The 24,332-nt window shown below is 41.6% G+C and overlaps 1 protein-coding gene across 3 annotated transcripts in view; it reads left to right on the top strand.

Moving 5' to 3' along the window:
- SEMA6D (semaphorin 6D) overlaps positions 1-24,332 on the top strand; it is a 568,923-nt gene that overhangs the window by 378,679 nt on the left and 165,912 nt on the right. For all 3 annotated transcript variants that reach the window (XM_070502095.1, XM_070502044.1, XM_070502021.1), the window contains exon 3: positions 16,180-16,211. The gene's annotated coding sequence lies outside the window, so the exon portion shown is untranslated. The remainder of the gene's footprint in view (positions 1-16,179; positions 16,212-24,332) is intronic.

The following is a 24,332-nucleotide window of genomic DNA, read 5'->3' as shown; positions in this document are numbered from 1 at the left end:
AAGAAGTCCACTTTAACTAGGCTATGTCCAGTGTCCTGTTTCATTCCACTCGTGAAAGGAAAATAAACCAGACAAAATGTCAACGAAGCCATCATAGGCGTTAGCAAAATTCATAAGCAGCCAGTCTTGCTTGGAGCAACTGCCAGAGCCCAGATCCATCCCCCCTGGAGCAGTGAGCGGTGCTTTGGAGAAGTCTGTGGATGCAGTCAGTGGACGTCGGATTGCTCTCTCTTCTCCGGCTAACCTGACATCAGACACAAGGCATGAGAATTTCCTGTCAGTGGATTACAAGGCTCAGCAATGAGTCATTGAAAGAAGTTGTGGGTTTCTCTTCTTAGATGGATTGACACTTGTTTTTATCAAAGCCAGTCAGGAGACAAAAGAATAGATTTAACCTGACAATAGGCTCAATGCCACAGGGTAAATGCCTTGGCCCAAAGCAGCCTATTTGGGGTTTTGCACTCACTAAGCTGAAGAGGCAGCTGCCTCTAGGGTGTGGTTGTTAAAAGCATGCTCAGTGTCCCTTGTAGGTCTGAGCAGGCAGCACCTGTGTGCACCGCCCCCTAGCCCTGAGCTCTCTGCACTGCTTGCTCCTCCTCCGTCCTGCCGTCCTGCCTTCCTGCCATCCTGCTGTCCTGCCTTACTTCTGCCAGTCTCCACTTCTCTTTCAGGACCTTCTTTCCTCCAGATGCCTGGGGAAGGAGGGTGAATGATGAGATGCTAAGTAGGTCTGTGATTCTCAGGCTAAGCTTCCAAGCGTTTCTTCCTAATCCTCAGCCTGTCAACTTGTTGAGCGCAAGGCAAGATCCATTTGTGATTCTCAACTACTAGACTAGTTCTCTACACCCTCATTCCACATCCACATAATCTAGAGTCCTTTATGTAGATGCTGCTATACCTTTATACCTTCTCCAAAGCTATCATTCACCAAAAAATATTGCCAAGCCCTCTACTCCCATAGGATGCCAGAGGCAGGGCAAGTCCTTATTTAGTCATTAAATCAACACATATTTACTGAGTGTCTAATCTGAGCTACGCAGTCTTCTATGTGTTAAGAGTTCATCTATGAACAAGACAGACATGAGTCCTACTTTTCTGGACCTCCTCCTAGAATGTACATCCCTTTGGCAATGTGTCTCAAGGCTGGCCCTAAGGCCAACTCCCCAGAGGCTGCTGTGATGCATGCTAGAAATTTGAATTCCAGGACCCACTCCAGACCCCTCAAAGCAACAGCTTCCAGGGATGGAGCCTTGGAATCTGCACTTTTTCAAGCTTCCCCGGGGATTCTTATGCTATAAACTAAAGTTTAAGAGCTACTGCTCCAAGGAGTGAGGGACAGCAGCTGACGAGGTTCTTCCTCCTCCTTCCAGCCTGGCTCTGGAGCGAGGGCAGACCTTCTCCTGCTGGTGAGACCCTCTAAGGATGTTTTCTCCGGGGACTCCTTGCCTTCTAGGTCCACGGGGCTGGAAGTTGTTTGGGTCCTGGATTTGAGGGCACCCAGAAAGCTCTCACTCCAACACCAGGCCTCCAGGACCCCCCATAGTTTGTCAAAATTGCTTCCTTTGTGCCCAGGTATGGTCCTCTTTTAAAATCAGATACTCCCAGGCATGGCTCGGCAACAAACAATGGCTAGTTATTTCTACCTTGAGGTAGATAAGGGTTCCATATCCCTATTGTTGGTGACAGCCAGCCGTGAGCAGAGTCCCATACAAGTGGGCATTTTCATCCAAGGACATGTCACCAAGATGGCATGCCAGTCTTCTGGGAAAGGTGAAGCTAGGCAGCTGTGACAGCATTAGGGCTCAGGGTGTTCAGGTAGGAAGGGAAGGAGGGGGAGGAGGAGGCAGAGAGTGTCAGGAGGGCAAGCAGGTGTCTGGGAAGGTTGAATTCCCCTGCACAGCTCCACCTGCAGCCTGGCCTGCTTCAGCTGGTTTCTCTTTATGACGCACAACGAGCAGATGTCCTCTCTCCAGCCTTCTTCTGGCCCTTCTCTGCAGCTCCTTCACACCACTGAGCCCTTCTGCCTGGCATGGAGCGATTGAGGTTCGTGTCTTATCCCCACACACATCACTGTTCACAAACCCTCACCCTAGGCTCCCTACACGAGTCTGTAAACGTCTTGAGGGCAAGGCAGGGTTCACCTGTGATTCATTTTTGCCTCCCCCACACTACCTGACAGCACTTGCGTGTGGAATGTGCTGAATAAATATTTGTCAAAAGAATGAATGAACCCAAACTGAACGGATGGAAATTGATGGAAATTTACGGAGGTCAGAGCCTGGCTCTGCCTGATTAATTCAGCCCCTGGCATAGCATCCCATGCAAATAGCCATTTAATGCTCGTTTTTGATGATCATGAAAGTGATAATAAAACCCTGCAAGGGATGACTGAGGATAAGGCTCTTTATTGTGGGTATCTTTTGTTGTAAGCTGCCTCAAATCTTTTTTAGAAATAGGCAGGGCATAAATAATAAATAGGTGAGTGGATAGGGCTTTAATCCCCTGGGGCCGCTCTAGACTTTTCAGCTCCTCTCATCCCTCCAGGGTAAAGCAACCTTCTGGGATGGGAGGCGAAAAGAATTTTTCTGTTCATTCGTTTATTCATTCAACAAATTACTTTTGAAAGCCAGACCAAGCTTCTCTTAAGCAATAACCTTGCTCCAGGGTTTCCAGACAAAGGGACTTCTTGAGGTCTCTTTCAAGGCTATGATTCTGGATTCTGCTCAGAAATGTAGGGTATATTGATGAAATAATATTGATAAAGTCTCCTGACTGTCAGAGATTTAGTGACTATTTGCGGGCAGTGGGTTTCCATCATCTCTCTATCTTAATGTCCCGGCACCTGGTGACATTGCTTTAACGCTTTGTTTGGTATCTGTTTATGTCAAGTCAGATTTTCTCCTAACACCCAAATGAAACCTGATGTGACCTCACAAAATACAGTAGATGTGTCACCTTGTAGCAAACCCTGAACAAAGGTCTGACTTGATTTTTAAATGCATCAAAATGGGAATTCTTTATGATCCAATTTACTTTTCCTAAGCATTTGGCTGCTGGTGATAGCTGAATTATACCAGCTGATTAAAATAGGCAATCAATGTCTGCCTGTCGGAGGTGTCTTAACTTGCTATATATACTTTTGGTAAATATCACAACATTATTTTAATCTGTAAATCAGATTTGTCAGGTCTGATTCGTTTAAATGGCTCACACAGCCCAGATTCTCTCTGACAGCCCCGATGTGGGAGGCTGTCCTCATCTTGAAAAGGTGATATTGCCTGGGGCTTGTTACTAGCTTAATAGAGGCAAGAACACTGTGCAGCAAGAAATAAGAGAAAGACAGCCCACCTTTCCTATAACAGGTTGCTGCCAGCATCCAGCACCTCAACCAGGTAGCATCTTTTCACAGAAATTGGGAGAATACTGACTGAGGTAAAGGAAAGGCCAAAATTTATTATTTCTATCAATAACACTATTGATAACAATAACAAAAATGTATCCATCAATTACCATATGCTATGCACCGTGCTAAGTAATTTATGAAAATGAATTATTCTGTTCAATTCCTACAGCAACCTTGTAAAGTAAGAACTATTTTATATGTGCAGAAGTTTCGGGTGAGAAAACTTTAGAAACTTGCTCAGGAGCTATCTGGCTCCAGCCTGCAGCCCTAACCACCAGGCATGCAACCTCTCTACATGGAGTTATTATGATTAACTGACTTTTGAAGGAATCATGGGGCCAAGGGGGACCGTTTGTTCAGGATTACATCCCCACCCAAGGCCTTTTTGGTTCCCCCAAATCCTGCAATACCCACTTCAGTACCAATTGGCCTTTTAAAATGAACAGGCCTTTCTACAGTTTAAAAAAAGAAAAAGGATACTTGTAATATTTATTGATTTAAAAAATGATAAAAGGTGTCTTTTCAATGAGTTAATTATTGCTATTTATCCTGGCTTCTTCAGATGTGTTTGTGACATATTCTTTACTTAGTGTACAGACAGTGCTTCGTGGGCATAAGAATCCAGGAGCCTCTTGTAAGAAACGATAGCGACCTATTATGAGATGAGAACCAGCACTGTGATTTGGACAACACAGCCAGAATGCAGGAGAAAATCCCAACAACTTAGAAATCGAGTTGGTTTGTGTCTTCTTCCTCCCCTAGTGCAGCCATGGTTAACAAGGCAGTTAACCTCACCTGGCCTTGATTTACTTATTTTTCCAAAGGAGTAGCATTTTACCTCCTCCCAGATTGGCTGGGAAGACCAAACACAGTCATCTCTGTGAAAGGACTTTGTTCCCTGTAAAATTTTACACAAATACGAATAAATACAAGGTGGTTATATTATCCAAAGATTCTGATGTCCTATCAATGTATACACATGATTTTACTTTGGGAAGGTGGAACCACTTCTAAACCCACATCACTTTAAAGTGGAGCTCTATGAACAAAGTCTCCCACGTGCCCCAGCAGTCCGCTCATGCTAACAGTACTTTGCTGAATTAAACGAATTTTCTTCAACAAAAAATCCTACAGAACAGATGCATTCACAAGCCCCCACCAAGGCTGTAGCCATCAATTTGTAAAGAAAACTCTGTTTTGCTACTTGTTTTGTGCTAGAACTGTATTTAAATGCAGGGCGAGATTTACAAAATGAAATTTGACGGGTTTTTTACAAGACCTGCCTGTGTTTGTGCGTGCTCTGCTCTCCCCAGGGTGCTTCCACTGGGCCGGGAAGGCTGCCAAAGGAGGGGGCTGGAAGCAGAAGTCTCCAGGGGGTCTGGGTTTGAGGGAGAGGAAGAGAAGAGCAGAGTGTGATCGCAATATAGGAGCAACAGACAGGGAGAGGGGCTTTGGTGTTCCGAGATGGCCAACCGTGGGAGGAAGCCCCTTCCTACAGGTGGAGGATCCTTGGGGCACAAGAAGGGAACAGAGGGGAAAGAAGGCAGGATGGCTGTGGGTGGAGAAGGGCCCTGGGAGACAAGGCTCCATCCACCCTACCTCACCTTTCCCATTATCTGGCTCTGTCCTGGGTTTTCAGCGTAGACGCATCACGTCATCTTCACTCCTTCCATCCGTCCATTCCTTGTCTCATCTTCCCTCTCTCCATCTTACAGCCCTGCAGACTTGAGGGTCCAAACTAGACCCTGCTGGCAGCATTCCAGACCTCTCTGAAATGAAATCTAAACATATTTTCTATAGATACTGTCAGGCTTATAATGAAAACCTCACATTGTATTTAGCATAACTATAGCACAGAGAGGAAAAGCAAGCAACTGGATGGTATATAAAAAACAATTCTGCCTTCAATGCTCTGGAGCTGGGTTGGCAAGCTTTTCATGCAAAGGGCAGGATAGTAAATATTTTAGATTTGCAGGTCATATGGTCTCTGTCACAACTAATCTAATCTGTCATGTAAGCAGCCATAGACGATATAAGTATGGCTGTGTTCCAATAAAACTTTATTTACAAAAATAGGTGATGGACTCAGAGTTTGCTGGCCACTGCTCTGGAGCAATAAAAGCTTGCGAGAGTTGAGCTGGCAACGTTGATGTACTCGGACAGCTGTATTCCCTCTGAAAAAAGTGCTTGGGAGGTTGCAGGTGTGCATGTCCTTCTATAGGAAAGCACTGAAGAAAGATAACTAGATGCCGCACTAGGAAGAAATTCCCCCACCGCCGCTGCCTATGGAAAGACTGAGCTGAAGGGGCCTCTTTTCCCCACTCCCACTCCTCTCCCAACACAGACTCCAAGTCCCTCTAGTGAGAGCTGATCTGCACCAGGGATCCCATAAAGGACTCCAGCCATGACCCCAATCAAGGCTCTCTTCTCACTCTCCAAGATTTCCCACCACCCTACCTTTCATCTCTGGGGCCCCTGGGGTTTGAGGATCTCCTCCCAGAAGCAGGTGAGGCTTCTGTTTTCTGGGGACATTTCCTTTTCAAAGAGGAGCGGTTAGCCCAAATGAAACTCCAGCAAGGTAGCTGTCTAGGGGGCAGAACATTAGCCTCTTCTCTTTTCTACCCCAGTCCTTCAGAGAGTAGTTCACTCCCTCCACTAACTTGGTAGTTAATGGGAAGTTAGTGAGGAGTTGAATCCTTAGCATCGGGCTTTCAACCGCCCACTGCTGCCTTTCTTCTTTTGTAAGCCCTGCTCCTTGGGCCCAGTACACAGTCATTACTCAGTGAGAAGTTTCAAGTTAGCACAAGAACTGCACGTATCTGAAACCACAAATCATGCCTTGGAGACGGCAGAGAGGCTCCTTTGCAGGCATTTGCCAGTGCAGTGTGAAGACCAACATCTGGATGTTGTCTGAAAGTTTGTGCCTCCGTTGTGGCTCTGTCTGTGAAGGCAAGTCAAGTCCTTGGAAGAATTTAGAGAGTGGGAGCAGGGGTGAGAGAGCAGTTACAATTAGACATGATCAGTATTTCCTAGAAGATAGAGTTTTATGGTCTCCTAGTAACAAGCAGAGAGCCAAAGAGGAGGTTTGTTAGTCATGAATTAAAAGTAATGGTTCTCAGTAGGAGGCTATTTGGCAATGTCTAGAGACAATTTTGGTTGTCACAGCTCAGAGCAGAGGGACGATTACTTAGGGTGTCATGTGGGTAGAGGACAAGTAAGTTGCTCGTCCTACATCCTACAGTGCACAGGATAGACCCCCACGACAAGGAATTGTCTGGCCCCAAATGTCAACAGTGCCAACATTAAGAAATTCTGAACTAAAGGCGTCTCTTGTTCTGAACAGCTCTGCGTTTTCAGTAGTTAAATGACATTATGAGTGGATAGGCTGGATCAGTCACCTGAGGGTCCCCTCAGAGCAGGCTTCCTTCAGGTGCAAGAGTGGCTGATAAGTAGAGGGCACACGCCCACCTGAACTGTGGCCGCGGGAAAGGGTCAATGAATGGGGAAGCACATTCATAGCCTCTGCCCCTGTGCTGAGCTGTGTGTCCCTCTTTAATTTGTTCCCTTCCTATGTGTGGAGCCCTGCCCTTATCAAGGACATTGCCCCTTGCCCCTCTAGTTCCAATGCCCAAGATAGGAGGCCCCTAAAGAAAGGTCCCACTTTATTTTTGTAATGACTGTAGATGAGGGAGCATGTCTCCCTCAGCTGCCCTGCATGGACGGAGAGATGAGAAGGGGAGAGGAGACTGGCTCCCACCAACCATGACAAAGCCTCCTGAGCCTGCGGACTTGAGCCTGGGCTCTTCCTGGGCTCTGTGCAGCAGCAAGTGCTCACGGCTTCAGAGGTCCTCTCCTCAGCCTGTTGAGCTGTGGGTTCCTTGGCTGTGTTTTTGCCTCCTCTTTCAATCCAGTTCTAACTGCTTTCCATCTTTAAGAAACACTTTGAGTTTCTGGTCTGCTGATGTCTCCCTTCTTTGTTTGTCAGGGATTTGATGAATTTATTCTTACGCATAAATTTCTGTGGTCATTTTGATGGACTTCAGGGAGGAAAGAAGGCAGATGTATAAGCTGTGTCACCCTTCCAGAACAGCACTTCTGTCCATTGGATTTAACACCACGGAGGTCACTGGTGACCTCATCAATAGAATGGGTTAGCAGAAGCCAGGTTGCAATAAATTGAGGAAATTTGAGTAAAGAAAGGCATTTTGGTTATCTCTTGCTATGGGACAAACAGTCCTAAAACTTAGTGGCTCAAAAACCACCATTTATTATCTCTTACAGTTTTATGGGTTGACTGGGTTCAGCTGGGTGGTTCTAGATTGGGGTCTGTTAAGGGCTGAATTGTGTCCCTCAAAAACATATGTTGAAGTCCTAATCCCTAGTACTTCAGAATGTAACCTTATTTAGAAATAGAGTCTTTGTAGATAGAATTAGTTAGGCTGAGGTCATCCTGGAGGAGTGTGGGCTGTTAATTCAATATGACTGGTGTCCTTATAAGAAGATAAGAGAAACACACAGAGAGAACACCGTGGGATGACAGAGGCAGAGATTGGAGTGATGCAGCTGCAAGGAGAGGAATGCCAGGGATTGATGGCCACCACGAAAAGCTAGGAAGAGGCAAGGAAGGATTCTCCCCTGCAGGTTTCAGAGGTGCACGGCCCTGCTGACACCTTGATTTCAGACGTCTAGCTTCCAGAACTGTGAGAGAATAAATTTCTGCTGTTTTAAGCTGCCAAGTTTGCGGTACTTTGTTACAGCATCCCTCAGAAATTAATACATACAGTCACAGTCAAATCTTGACTGGGGCTGAATGTCCATGAGGGCTTCTTCACTCACATGGCAGATGCCTCCCCTAGGATGATAGGAACTGCTGGGGGTGGAAGGGCATCCTCTTTCTCCCCACACCAGCTCTCCACATGGCCAGTTTGGCTTTCTTAACAGTACAGTCACTGCAAGTTAGCTGATCTCCTTACAAGGCAACTAGCTTCCCCAAGAGTGAATGTTCCAGGAGACCCAGGTAGAAAGTGCAAAACTTCTTTTGACCTAACCTCAGAAGTTACACAGTGTCACTTTGCTGCAGTCTTTTGGCCCAAAAGTGAGTCACAAGTCCAGCCTAGCTTCAAAGAGAGGAACCTAAACAAGGATGTGAATACCAGGAGAAGTGGCTGGTTGTAGGGTCATTTTTGTGAACTGGCTAACACAGACGATAACAGGGTTGGAAGCAATTCTTTAAAGAAGTTTGATTTCCAAGAAGTAGTAAGTTTGATGGAAAGTTTACATTTGTTTTTTGATTTGAGATATTGATGGGAAAGATGCACTGAAAGTTGAAAATATAGCAGAGAAGAGCTACAAGAGGACAGGATCCAGAATTCAGTTAAGAGGGTTCAACTTTAGACTGTCAGAGATACACCTTTCATTGTATCAGGAGAGAAGCAGGTAGGGATAGGTAAAGACACAGCAGATGCATGGATGAAGAATGGGATGTGGAAGTGGGTACGGAAGTTTCTGAATGTTGAGGAGTTCCCGTGTATTGGCTTCTAGTGTCTCTGGGTCTGAAGAAGCAAGATTATCTGCTGACACTGGTAAGAAGTGTGATAGACCTGGGAAGAGTGACATTTTGAAAGAGTCACAGTGGAGAATGAGAAAGAGAGCTTATCACAGTAAACATATGCCAAAACACCCCAACACCTGTCAGTATGAAATAATAAACTTTGGGGTTGGGGTAGGGGGTTAGGAGTGAAATCCAGAGGGGAGCAGTTGTTTCCTGCCATCGGTGGCATCCTTGTTGACATTTTCTGAGTTTTCCAGCCATAACTTAAGTCTCTAGCTGTCACTGAACTTGATGTTATTTCTGAAATCAAGCTAATGAGAGAGGCCACCCTCGTGATCAAGTGGTTAAGTTTGCACGCTCCACATTGGCAGCCCAGGGTTTCGCCACTTCAGGTCCTGGGCACCGACATGGCACTGCTCATCAGGCCATGCTGAGGCAGCGTCCCACATAGCAGAACCCGAAGGACCTACAACTAGAATATACAGCTAGGTACTGGGGGATTTGGGGGAGAAGAAAAATAAACAAACAAACAAACAAACAAACATTGGCAACAGGTGTTAACTCAGGTGCTAATCTTTAAAAAAAAAGATAATGGGATCTGGGAAAATATGATCACTGTTTCGTAAGCACATTTCATCAAAAATCGATATCTTTATATTTGGTAGACCATAGAGAGGGTTAGTGGGGAAGAAAGATGTTGTGACAAAGAGTTCAAATATCTCATCCAAACATACTTAGAGGATGTCTTACCTTGTCGTTGTGATTGAATTCTCCCCATTCTCCTTCATCACATCCAACTGTACTTGGAGTGGGAAAATAGGACGTAAGATATGAAGTTTTTCTGACTCAAACAGCACAGATTTATTGTATCTCATCACAAAATTGTAGTCATGGTTGGGCCATTTTGCTGTGATGGACTTCCAGGGCATGGGTGAGAGGCAGATCCATTTTCCTCAGTGTTAATTTCAGCTGCAAGTGGGGCCATTCTTGTCAATGATCATGGAGTAAGTTTCTGTGATTAGTCATTTAACTGTACGGTAATTGCAAGCTAGAGTGTTTACGACAAACTTCTTGCTTAGGAGACAGAGACTATGTCAAATTACATCCTATGAAAATTACATAAATAAAAATTTGCATCTAGAAGGGCCCTTCATGAAAATTATGAAAAGATTGGGAATTTTTTTTATTTGCATTGTATAGTAGCTCTGTAATTGACAAACAAATTGTAACCATAGTCCATAATACTTTACATCCAATGATTATTCATCATAACTGCATGTCTAATGCTTGGTTCATTATGAAAAAGTAACAATGTTGGCAATCACATCAAGTTTTTTCTTATGAGATTAGTGACAAAGTACTAGAATGGATAACCTTTGAGAATGGAGTCACTGATGGAATAAACAAAGCTAGGCCTTGGCACAGGACAGATCATAAAAAGATTGGCTTGCCCTTATGCCTCTTCCTGAGAGCCACATTGGTACCGTACATAGTTGTATATCTTCGTTGCAGGTCCTTCTAGCTGTGTCTGCTAAGTGTCCTTGATTCTAACTAGGTCTGGAATTTCAGCATTCATTACCCTTTGTCCCATGATTAGCCAAGAAAAGATCTATACCTTCAGTCCAAATAGGGAATTACATGAGGAATTCTGAAAATGAGCATTTTAATTTCAGCTCTTGGGTTTGGACAATTGCCTGGAAAGACTTTAATTTTTTAAATAATTGGAAGAAAGGCTTTAAACATCAGGACATTCTCCCTTCTTTCATAAAATTGAAAGAAAAGATTTCAGGGTGAAGTGGCATCATGGTCGACTATCCCTGAGGGAATTTAAATCCGTCAGTGAGTGCCTAGACAGCATAATTCACCATCTCCCGCTCAGCAAGAGCGACAGGTACCATCAAGTCTTACAACCTTGGAAGGATAATATTTGTTTCTCTGTAGGTCTCAATCACTATTACGGGACTCCCTTTGCGCAATTTTCCGAGGTACAGACACAGGCCTTGCTGTGAACGTAGATATCTCACTTCTTTTTGCCCCGACCCCAGGGTTTTTTGTCCTCTTTTCCCTCCTTCTCCTTCCTTTGCTCTTTAAAGGCCAGTACTTATTCTCTAAATGCTTTCCCATTTCTGAACTTAGCAGACCCAACAGATCACTAACAATTAAGATACTTCCACGTGTGTTTCTCAAGGATAGACACAGGTACATTGTAAGTAAGTAGTAACCAGTCATTCCATCCTTGAGAGAATTTACGGAAAACCTTCATTCATTCATGCTTTAAATCAGCAATTATTGAGTACCCAGCAGACACTGACACTGTGCTAAGCCTTACACTTCAGGATATGAACTTCCTGGCACAAAGTAGGCATTTAATGTTTATCGAATAAATAGCAGTGCTTGCTTCCAAGAAGCTCCCCATCTAATACAGGAGGCAGACTTGTACACAGAAAATTATAATACAATTTGATGAGTATTCTAGGATAGGTAGGAATACGTACAATGAGACCACAAGGGGGCGAGTAAACAAGCGTGGGTGGGGAAGTTGAGAAAGGCCCCACAGAAGTGGTATGTAGATTAGATTTTGAAAGATGAGCAAGTGTTTATCAGAAAGATGATTGGAAGAGGTGTGTCTCAGGGTGTGTGTGTATGTATGTGCGTGTAGAGGATTCTGAACACAGGCCTTCTAAGTGAGGGGAACAACATGTGCAAAGGCATGGAGGCTGAAGCGGTATGGTAGGTTCTGGAAACAGTGTTTATTGTAGCTGGGATTCAGAAGGTGTACAGGTGAAAGACTGAGGGATAATTGAGAAGAAAGATAGGTTCCGGATATTGAACGACTCTGTGACCTTCATTGTAGTCTGCGCTTTGCCACTGGGGAATCAGATGACGGTTAGTAAGAAAGAGATGAAAATCACATTTAAAAGAAAAGATGCCTCTGTTCGTTGGGTGGGGATGGACTAGCTTGGGGAGGATCAGTGGGCAGGAGAGGAGCATTTGGGAGACGGTTGCAGCAGTGCAGGTGGAGTTGATGAGAGCCTGCACGAGGCCTGTGGCTGGAGAACTCAGAGGCAGAGCCAGCTTTGGGAAAGTTTCCTTAGGAAGAGAGCACAGGAGTTGTGACTGAACATGTGTGGTAGCAAGTCATTTGGGAACATGAGTACAAGGGAAACATCCAAGGGGCAGGGAGTGAAGCATCAAGAGAGCAGGAGCCTGCATTCCTGGATGACTCCTTGGAGCAGAATCCCTATTCCAGCCCTGGACCAGCTACCTGGGAACCATGGTTCTGAGAGTTTAGCATCAGAATCACCTGGAGGGCTTGGGGAGCCTCTGATTCAGTAGGGGTGGGGAGAGTCTCAAGAATTTGCATTTCTAACAAGTTCCAGGGTGATGCTGATGCTCCTCGCCTGGGGCCACACTTTGGGAACTGATGCTCCAGACTATGTAATTAACTGTGTACAGGAGAGAAAAACAAAAGTTACCTTGTTTAAGCCACTGTCATTTTGGTCTCCTGACACACAGCCGAACCTTCGAAAATTCTCAGGAAGAGAGAAGACCTGGAAAACATGGCTTGCTGTGCTGGGGGTGGGAGGATACCATCTCCCTCGTGGGGACCCGGCCTCCGCCCCAGGGCTTTATTCTAGGCTGGCCTTATAGCCTGCCACCTGCAGTGTTAGGCTCTCTTCCAATTCGCTCAACTAATATTTCCTGAATGGAGGTCAAAGATTCCTCCAGAGTTAACACTACAAGGAGGGAGAACAGTGAGCCTGTGAACTATGAGTGTGGGTCACGATGTGGAGCTGATTTAGGGAAAATCATGGAGCACTTTCTGAGAGTGTGCTATGCAGAACGCTAGTTTTGCAGAATATTAACAAGTACTGTGTGCAAAACATGTTTCCTTGGGTAAGTAACTTTTTAAAATGATAGGTGAAATAAAGTTAACATTTTGCCTTATTTCAAAAGAACTCTGAATCTATATATCATTCACCAAGAATCTCTGAAAGGGGATTATCCTTTGAAGCACCCACCACCACCACACCCGTTTGCTCTAAAACTTGGAAATCCTGTATTTAGAAGCATCTCGGGGCATGAGTGTTATGTCAGATACACACGGGGAAATGCTGCCTTTGGTTCTTTGGGGAAGAACTTTTACAGCAGTGGTTCCCACAGAGTAATTCATAGACGGGTGCTGGTCCGTGACTAAGTTATGAATCCACAGCAATATGGAAAACATAAGGTCAGTGGAGTATTTTGCTGGGGTTTTTTTCAAAAAAATAACTTTATTTTGAAATTCTGTCTTTATTTTGAAATTATGTGCTTCCGATGCTTTTAGTTTTCACATTTTCCTTCTCAGCAAAATGATGGGAGAGATGATCATTTCTCAGATATTTTTATATGTTTTAAATTAAAAGTTGGCATCTTTATACCAGTCCTTCCGTTTTCGCCTAATTGTATCATTGTGTTAGGTTCTTTGATATCATCTAGTCCAAACCGAACATTTATAATTGAAGAAAGTGAAGTCCTGAGGCTGATAGAAGGAAAATGATAATAATATGTTTATTGTCATTTACGCAAACTCTATGTGTATTGGAAACGGCCATTCCACACTCAAGGACTTTATGGCACGTATTTGGGCGCATCAATGCTTTTCATAACACTAATTATAATAGGAAGTTGAGAGATTTGTGCTGTCACAAGCAAAGCACGAAGTGTTTCATGAATTAGTAGAAAATTAGAACCAGCAGGATGCCATGTGTCCACTTTAGTATTTTGGTTCTAGGCAAATACAAGACAGTACATGATTGATTATGATTAATTATATTTACTTACATAGTTCTTTTTATGGATATTTCCATCTGAACTGAGAAGGGGTAAAAATTAAGCAGACACCTGGGAATTATTCAAGATCACTGCTAAAATTTTGCATTGATCTTTCAGATCACCCCCATTTATAAAATAATCCTAAAGTTAATCTCTCTTCACCTGAAAAGAGATGAAAGGATTGGACTAAAATTTTTCTGAAGTCCTTCCAGTTATAAATTTAAGGATTCTATGACTTACCTGGAAATAAACAATAAATTAGAGGCACATTAATCAGAGTCTATATTACCTAAACTTTATAACTTTTCAGTGATTCATAGATTACTGAGTGGAACAATGCTTAAGGCAGGTCAGATGTCTGTTTGGAAATCATAAAGGAGAATGAAAAACATTTGCAAATAATGAACAAGTTGGACTTATATATTAAATACTATTTTTTTAAACAAATATTTACTGAATATGTACTCTAAGATGGCATATCAATTTAATACACCTGTCCACTCAAGGCCTGTCATTTGGCACTTGGCATAGCCGGAGATCACTTTACATATCTTCCTAAGCCTGTGTTTCTCAGAATGACCACCTAATCATAGTGGCCTGGAAAACTTATTGAAAATGAACATTCCTGGGTGCTAACCCTTTAGAGATTCAGATTTAGGGAAGCTGGGCTGGAGCTCAGGAATCTGCATTTCTCATAAGCTCCCACAGGGATTCTGATGCACACTTAAATTTAAAACCCACTTCTCCTAAGACATAAATTACTGTGCTGGGAGCATGGTGCTTCAGGATGCCCAAAACATAAACAGTAGAAGAGGGTCAGAGATAAGATCAGAGTAAAAGAGGATTAATATTACCAGGGTTTATGTAGTTCCTCTCACTTCATTCTAGCCAGTGGCAAGGAATTTGCTGCTTCTCTCTTTCACCCCTTGCCTTTTCTGACAGGTCAACAAACTTGCCACTTAGAGACGCCTCTTCCTGAAAGCAGCTTCAAAGTCAATGGTGGGAGGGGAGGAGGAAATAATAGAGGTCGCAGATTTATTAGGGAAAAAAATCACCTTAATTTTTTTCTCAAAATGTATATGGAGTTTGGGGAAACTAAGACGATTCCGATGTTCACTGTATAAACTATCCAGATGAATTTAGACTTTGTGATGTAAGTACATTTCCAGTTAAGATAAAGAGCCAGTACACACATGATAATTCAATACAACTTAAAACACAATCATTAGATTTTAAATAAACATGAGAATTTAAATGTGCTTTCAGCCCTTGCTTTTCTGTTTTCTTCCACTTTTGAACTTCACTGCATTCTTGAAAGATTTTCTTTTTCTTTTCTAAATCCAGTCCACTATTGTGTGCAAAGCACTGTTTCTGCCCTGAGGCTAAGAATGTTTCAGGTGAACTAATCAATCATTTTTGCCCATTAAGAAAGAGCACTAAAATAAAAAGAAAGCTAACCTTTTAGATGGATTTGGTAGCTGTGTACTAAATACCTTTTTTTTAAGGGCAAAACACCAAAAGGAGAAGCGATCTTACACCTTAAGGAGAGGAAAAGCCCCTAGGTCCCAGGAAATTGTGTGACATTTGGGGAAAATTTTTTCAAATCCTGGAGTATTGATCAACCATAGCGTTATTGGTGGTAGTGGTGTTATGTATAATTAAGTCTTTCTGACCCAAGTCGAAAGATACACATATTTAAAATGTAAACTAAATGCTTCTGCAAAGCAAACTGGGAACAAGAGATGGCATTGGGCTTAACTGAACACGCAACTCAGCAATCTCTTTTGCACAGCACTGTTCGAAATACCTTCCTTCGATTTTCAGACTCTTCGGCTTACAGAATTGATGGAGTAACTGATTTATTTTGTAGTATGTGAAGCTATTATTTCCAGGTTTTGGGTGTTATATGACTGAATCTGTTGGTAATGTGTGCTCTTCCAGCCCAACTGTTAAATTAGAGTGGTTCATGAAGAAAAATGAGATACGATGTTGTATTTCGTGAAACAGGATGTCTCAGCACAAAGAAAATTTTTTCTCCTCTGTGGAGGGAGACAAAATAAGACAGCAGACAGGGACCTTCAAGTTGTTGAAAGTTAAAAAAAAGATAATGTTTCACAACTTCAGTGTCTAGCCTGCCACCGTCTTTTCCCCAAGTCTATTGGTGAATGCTTTTCCTCAGCTCAACAGATTCCTGATTAATAGTGGAATTAAAGAGAGAAATTGGATTCAGGTTAGAATCCGGTTTGGCTTAAACCATTCTATTACTTCAAGCAAGAGATACATCTAATTAGAAAATAACAAGTGGATTTACTAAATTAATAGACATACCACAGCTATGTTTAATGCATTATCATGATGGCAAAGGTCAGAAGTAATAGAAAATTAATCCATTTCTCTTTTTTTTTTTCAGGTTTTTGACCACACGGACCAACCTTCTTCAAGGTAAACAACATTATATTTTATATTCTTCTCTAATTTGTTAGAAAAATCCGGCATAATTTTCTTGCCTTTGGATACATTTGTACTGTATGGTATCTCAAAGTGGTGAGTGTGACATTCAGATGGCGCCCAGAGTTAGGTTTTATTGGCAGTGTTAGTGATGAGAGCCAGCTACAAACACCGCTTGATGGCTTGACTAAGCAGCGGACCACAGAAAGGGAGAGAAAGAGAGAGACTGACTCTCTTTTCCTGTGTGATTAGCCCTTTTATGAGACAGCAGACTCTTCATCTCTGATGTTCAAAGACAGAAGGTTTCTTGGTGAGCAGCTGTGGCAGGGCTTGCACCTCTACTAAAGCCTACTTTGGAAGAATTAAAAAGCAGAGCACCTCTCAGCAGGGCTCCAGCTCTTCAGCTCGGGGGCGGCCTTCCTGTGCAGCTCCAGCAGGACAACGTTAGCCAAATTGTTTAACTTTCCAGGAGTATCTGTCAAAACTAGCAATTGAGGATGTGTTCATCTTATGAAAGAACACAATAGGAACCCTTTTTTTATTTCATTAGAAAATCAGGAGGCATTTGATGTGCACCATCTGGTTTGTGAATACAGGAATAAGTTTTCAAAGGGCACATTTCCAAGTTCTATGTTTCATATGCTTCGGAAGGAAAAACCCATAAGCAGCTCTATTTTTAATGAGAGCAATGCTAAAGCTAATAAGGTTGGGGTGGGTTTCCAGCGTGTGCCATTTCTCCTAAACTACATGTGTTTGCAGTGCGTTTGGCAGACTCGTCCTGTTTCGAAGCTGGGCTTCCAATTGAAAAATTCTAAAGTTCTCCATGTGTTAATTGGAAAATAGGGAGAGACTTCATTGTAGGAGAGCAGCTGGCTCCTTAGGTATTAATTATGGCTCCATCTACCATAAAAACCAGTATTTTAAAATTATCTCTTGTTATTTATTATGTTACTTTTAAAAAATGTAAGTTTTCAAATCATATAAAAATCAAGTTAAACTTTACTACATTTTATAAACTTTTAAAAAATGTCTTCTAGATGCAGTTGCTGTTTATAATCAATAGGTAGTAACAAAGCAGTGAGAAAAATATAGATTTACTGTTGGTACTCTATGTTGAGTCCTTAAAATATGTTTATTTAAATAAAAATATAGCTCTGGAATGTAGTCATCTCACTATATAGGATAGCTCTATACAGGAATGGATCTGGATCAGAAAAGCCATTTTAGAGAAATAATTCCTTCAGCTTCCTACACAATTTTTAAAATCCTATATAGTAACAAACACGATTTGTGAGGCGATATGATGCTGTCCTTAACCTCTCAGTAATTGAAGGCATCTTCTGCATGGATTCCGCAAGTCCAGCTCAGGCTGATGAAGGAAGCATAATTGCATTACAGGCAATCTCATCTGAGGTAATTACAATTGTCACCATCAATCCAGTTAAAGAGGATAACCAGCTGTACTGAGTCAGAGCCATAAAGCTTTCAAACTAAGTCCAGGCTTTGGGATAAGGTGTGGTCGAGCATTTTGAGAATTTTCATTTGCCAAAATACTGTTGCTTATAAAAAAAGATAACAATGTTGAGAGACAGGAGTAGAGGGGAGAGATTGAATACTTGCAGAGGTTTTGTTTTGTTTTTTTTTTTAATTTCCTAATAAATTTCTTATTTCTAAGCACAGAAATCAGTATAGATGCTCAACAGCAAAGCTTCAGGCCACACAAGAGCTTTATGGAAAGGTTAACACAGCATCACAACACATGAGAGTCTACTGTACCCATCTGGCATGTCATCCTAAATGGGCCCTAGATCCCATTGTTCCTTCAGAGACCTTTTCTCTTGTTCCACTTAGAGATATGACACCCCATTTCCTGAACTCCATCCCTGTCTTCGTACTCTACGGAGGAAGTTGGCTGGAGTAACACCTCCCTGGAAGCTCTTGCACTGGTTTATGTGTGGTCAGTCTGGTTGGCAATATGAAATATCACTAAGAATTACAGAGGCATAATGGCAAGTGGACGTAATGTACTCCTCAAAGACTTCACCTGCCTGTATGGTCCAGACCAGAATATAAGCCTTGGATACAGGACTCAGAGAAAAAGAAATGAGAATGCTGTTACTCGCTGTGACTAAGATTTAGAAACGGCCAAGAGAGATTGTGTATTCCTGCATTGGATGATGTATTTCGTGAAGATACTGGTGTTTTCTTTATGGTTATTCATGTGTAAAGAGATGTAGGTGATAAACTTCTTACTCAGGGGGCAGGAGGGGAGAATTTGATATCTAACATCAATGGCTCCCTTGGTCACCACTCAGCATTCTTTCGGTATTCCACACCCTGGTTTTTCTGTTCTATATCAGGAAACTTCCACTTGTCTTGGTCATTTCTTTCTCATGTATTTTCATGCTCTTCCACAGCCACCTACACTCCTTGTCATTCTTGGATGCCTCTTCTCTTTGTCCATCTAGATACTTCCAATCCTGCTCTAGACTTACCTCTAGGGAGCCAATTCACCGCAGATGTACAGGAAGGGCAGAGAAAGCACTAGGTAGAAGGAGGGCTGGGCTCACTTTCATATTCCACTGCTAACCAGCTCTGTGATACTGGACAAGTCACCAAAGCTGGCTGAGTCCCACTTTGCTCATCTGTAAAATGAAGTTGTTAACATCTGTCCTGCCAACTTCATATTAATGAGTGTCTCAAATGAAATTACAATGTGGAAGAAGTCCTTCATAATATATAAAACTCCATACAAATGTGAGGGATTACATATACATATATTTATTCTTATTAAGCCTACTCCACTCTGGTCATTTCTTTCTGTCAGTTTCCCCAGCCCTTGCAATTTAAATGGTACTTCTTAAGCTGCCTTACTTTTATTTCTTGGTTTATTATTTCTGTACTTCCTGTTTCCTGTTGCGTGTTTAAGAAACCCAAAGGCTGGTGCCATCTTGCTTACTTCTTTTCTGTTTTTCCTAACATTTAATTCATTCTCCGACTCTCTGCCATAGGATGATTTGTTGAGGTATTGTCCAGTGTTTGTTCTTTCTTAGTTTTCCTCCCAACACTGCAAGAATACGGCCTAGCTTGGGCCCAAGGAAAACAGGCTGCAATATCAGACAATAAGCACATAAAGGCCCAGGGTAGGACCCGAAAGCCAGAGGACCTCCATGATGCTTGGCGATGACTAAGCCCATGACCAGATGCCGGGAGGTGGAGAGGAGGAAGCCTCAATAATAACTGAGATTAGATTTCTTATCTGTCTGGTAAAATAGAAATCAGGAATCAAATTAACTTGATTTTTTAAAAATAAAGAAAGGGGACAAATCTAGCACATCTGAGTCTATGGAACTTACACAAAGAAATGCTCAATGTAAAATTGTTAATAAGGAATGTAATTTCCAAAAAGAGTCTAGAACCCATCTGGTCAGATTAAAATAAAGCCTTGAGGAAAAAATAGAGCCTAGAACATCTTGAGCTACTGAACGTTCTAGGAGTAGAGGTGGGTGCCCTTTCCACTGCTCCTTCAAAATGACTAAACAAGGATATGCTAATAATTTCAATGAAAACAATGGAAGAAAATAGTCCAAAAGAGCTACTAAAATTTGAAACTTGGTGATATTGAATTAACTATTTTGAATAGTCAGGATTTCTATTAACAAACCATATATATTAAACTTAGAATGTGTGTTTGTTTTGGAAAATCAGGGTAATTTGTTGGATTCCTTTTTTTTTCAAACTCTAGGACCCAATCTTGTGGATTTTATGACAGGGACTTTACAGTGGAGTAGATATAAGGAATCATGTACTGTAATAGTTATCTATTGCTGTATAACAAATTACCCTGAAACCTGGCAGCACATATTATCTCACATACTTTCTGAAGGTCAGGAATCTAGAAGGGCTTAGTTCAAGGTCTCACAAGGCTACAATCAAGGTGTCAATCCTGCAGTCACTTCCTAATGGCTTATTAAGATGGTTGTTGGTAGGAGGCCTTAGTTCCTCACCACTGGGACTCTCCGTAGACTACTTGAGTATCCTCAAGTCATTGCAGCTGACTTCTCTCAGAGTGATCTGAGAGAGAGAAGAAGAGAGAAAGCAAGAAGCCTGAGAGAGTTTTTTCTCACACTATCCAATCCTCTGACAAAAGCTGGATATCCAAAAATTCAATTCAATTCTGACACCAACTCTTGGAGTTAGTGCAGACTCCATAGTTTAAGGGCCCTGTCCCCCAAGACTGCCCCCACTTCAGATTCCGGGCCACCCATATTTCTGCCCATCCAACTACAAATGTGGGGGTTTCCATGATCCCCTATCAGGTTCAGTATTTTGCTAGAATGACTTATAGAACTCAGAAGATGCTTTACTTACTATTACTGGTTTATCATAAAGGCTATAACTCAGGAACAGTCAAATGGAAGAGATGCATAGAAGATATTCTGGAAGCGGGTGACAGGGTATATAACTTGCATACCCTCTCCAGGTATACCACCATTGAAGCCTATCTATGTGCTCACCAACCTGGGAGCTTCATGAACCCCATTGTTTAGTGGTTCCATGAAGGAGGTTTCATTATGTAGCATGATTAACAAAATCACTGGCCTTTGGTGATTAACTTAATCTCTAGCCCGTCTCTCCTGGAGGTTAGGGGGTGGGACTGAAAGTTCTAAGCTTCTAATCAAGGCTTTTTCTTTCTGATGACCAACCCTCATCCTGAAGCTATCTAGGGTCTGCCAAGAGTCACCTCATTGGAATAAAAGACACTCAAATCAACTTTATCACTCAAGGGTCTTAGGAGCTCTGTACCAGGAACCAGGGACAAAAACCAAATACCTTTTACGACCTGGTCTCAGAAGTGGCATACTATCACTTCTGCTGTATTCTATTGATTGCACAGACCAACTCTTACTCAATGTGTCAGGGAACTACACAAGGGCATGAATACCAAGAAGCAGGGATCATTGGAGGCCATGTTGGAGAATGACTTCACATCTGCTGTGATTTTTTTTCCTTTATCTACAGACGTTTCAAGGAAATCTGTGTCCCCTTGACTGCGGTTTGAATATGATCAAGAGTATGATTTCTTGGTTGATGATGATGTGGTACCCATTTATTTGAATAACCTTTTGGTGGCCCTTGAACATGTGAGTTGTTGAAACAAAAGCCTGCCCATGGATCCAGTGATCCTCACTGGAATTCTCAAGGCCTAACAATGGGCGGTGCACCTGACTCAAACTTCTGAAGGTAGCTTCTGGCAACGGAAATGTCGCTAGGCACAAACCACGGGAATCTAGGCTCTGGAACGATTCTTGCTGCTGAATTATGCCAAGTTCCCATCTCTAAACTTTGAGAATCAAGGGAGAGGATCCACATTGCACCATCTAGTGCTAAAATGTATACAATTCTAAGCAGGCTCCAAGAAAATTGCTTAAATCAAGTGATAAGGATCGCATCAGATGTTTTCGGTGAAGATGAGGTCAAGAGCCTTCGAGTATAGTTCATTGATTTGGGGGAAGTAAGAGCTTATATATGCATATTTTCTAAATATATTGAAATTACATATGACTCCCCCAGTCAGTCACCACATACTCTAATTGACCCTCAAAATGGTATCTCTGGCATGACATTTTGGAATTGACTGGTGTGGATAGATCACAGATCATCAAACTAACAGACATCCTTATAAATTTCCCACTCTCTCAACTTACAGTTCTGCGAACGGAGGTCCAGAAAGGTTAAGAAACTGTCCTAAGGTTACAAAGCAAGTTAGTGGCATCAGCAGATTACAATAGAGAACTCCTGAATCCTTGTCCCTTTCTACACATCTACCATTCTAAGCAGTGGGTGTATTTTTTCTCTATTACCATAAGTAAATATCTGCTTATCTTTTATTTAAAACAAACAAACACATGTCAAGAACTAGAGCATTATTTGTTTCAAGGGGAAAGTGCCAGTGTGTTTAAGAAAATATTTTCATTGAACAGTACAGGTTTAATTAAGATGTAATTCCCTGTTTTGTAAATCTTGCAACAGAAAAATCTTTGTTCTTATGAGAAGAAGCTTCTTCGGAGAACCATGCAATATGGGCTTGCAGCCTATTTACCGTGACATGTTTGGTATTGATGAAGCATTGGAAGGGGTTCACTGGCTTTTCTTTGAGGAGAGAGAAGCTAGTAATAGGTGAGTGGTGGCTCTGTAGACAGGCAGAAGGCCTGGGGAGAGACGCCAGGCGTATGCTGGGCTCCTGCGAAATATTTCTGTAGCCACTTTGTTTTCCTGTGCCTTCTCTTTGTCCCTTTTTTTTTTTTTAGCCTTTTTTGGGGCTCTTTTTACTGTCTTTGATATAACTGAGGTCATAATTTGGCCTCAGAGAGTATAGTGTGTTCTCTGTTCTCAAGATCATTATTTAAAAGTCTTTCAGCTTATACGTAAACAAAGATTCTGTTCTTTTTGCGGTCAAGATAATATTATTATGGAATGACTCATTTGTGTGCCAAATCGGAGTAGACTGAAATCCTCTGCCATTTCCTTAAAGGGGCAGCATGATAATTTACTTATTTAGATGATTTAAAAGATATTAAACTCTTTAATCTATAGATTATCAATTTATAAACTTCTCCTTCTTATGCTCTATCACTAACAATTATCTTTCCTAGATTAACCTAAATGATTTGTTAATGACCAAGAACCAGACTAATTACAGATACTAGGGTTGGTTTTACTTTTAGAGGAATTTTCATCTGTAGACCTCAACAAAGAATATGAATTCCCACCTCACTTCTTTTTGAAAATAGAAAACACTTCTACAGGACCTGATGTGCTAGAGTTCCATTAAATTGCAGTTACCAGCTCTTATCTGAAAGGTATGAGGCTACGTTTTTAGTTCTTCTCCATTATTCTGTTCACAGTTTATTTTCCCAAGGTTAAATAACAGTGTGTCAAGAACTTATAAGCATCAAATAACCTCCTATGTTTGGGTGTGAGCACATATATTATTATTACCTATAAATATATATTATTTACAAAGCATAGATGTATAACTCTTATATAAGATTTTCTCTGGATCCACATCCAACAAAATATTTCAATCTCCTCCTCCTAAAAATCAGTATTTCACTTATCTCATGTATATATATTTGAACCATGCTTTCAGCACCTTGTGTGTTTCTGGTACAATTAAAGGAACATTTTATATTGAATCCTTTTCCCTTTGAGTTCCATTGTAATCTCTTAACAATTTCCTAAAGGAAAAACTGTAAATGATATGAAAATAATCATAAACACATTTACACCTCGAATTATTACCAAACACTTTGCTTTTGTTTGGTCTATATTCATATATTTTATTCTGGTTCACACTTTTAAAAGAAAAATTAGGCAAATAGTTAAGGATCTGATGTGTTCTTCCTATAGTCAGTAAACTCACATAAACACTAAATGCAATAGTTTAAAATTATATTGTGAATTTCACTAACATCAGAGTTGAGATGTTTAAGTGGCCACACTCATTATTCTGCTGAGTTAGATTATGTAACAAAGAGAAGAATGGAGTAGCCATAAGATTAGTGACTGTACCTTTTGCATCTATGTTACCCACACAGTCTGTCGCATAGAGCTTAATAAAGAAACCTTTATATAAATTAAATAAGAAGATGTAGAGGGAGCGAGGGTGAGTGTATACCATACTTCAGCAGGTAAAACCATGCTGAGATATGTATTTTGGGCGTAATTCACTAATTTATCATCACCATCATGTTCCTATGTGTATAGAGCTTGGTATAAAGTACAATGTGGATTCACCAGTTTAAAAACAAAACAGAAGCCCTTTGAAGAGGCCATTTTATCAGTGTCTTCCTGTTTGGGTATGCATTAACTTAAGCTGCCCTCGGTGAGGAACAACTCCTTTTAACATTTGAAAGTACATATGCATGTCTTAATTGACCCCGAAGATGGTCTTTGAAGTTCACTGTTTCTAAAACTTGTTTGAAATTGAAGTCTTTCTGCACTAAAATGGCATATGTATGTGATATGTAAATCATAAGACATAACTACATCTTAACACCTGTAACCCAATTAACCTGGCTCCATCCCCTACCTGCTTCGTCCAGTACTCTA

This window comes from Equus asinus, chromosome 2 (assembly GCF_041296235.1).
Source record: "Equus asinus isolate D_3611 breed Donkey chromosome 2, EquAss-T2T_v2, whole genome shotgun sequence".
Taxonomy (NCBI): Eukaryota; Metazoa; Chordata; class Mammalia; order Perissodactyla; family Equidae; genus Equus; species Equus asinus.
This window is presented reverse-complemented; position numbering and strand designations above follow the sequence as displayed.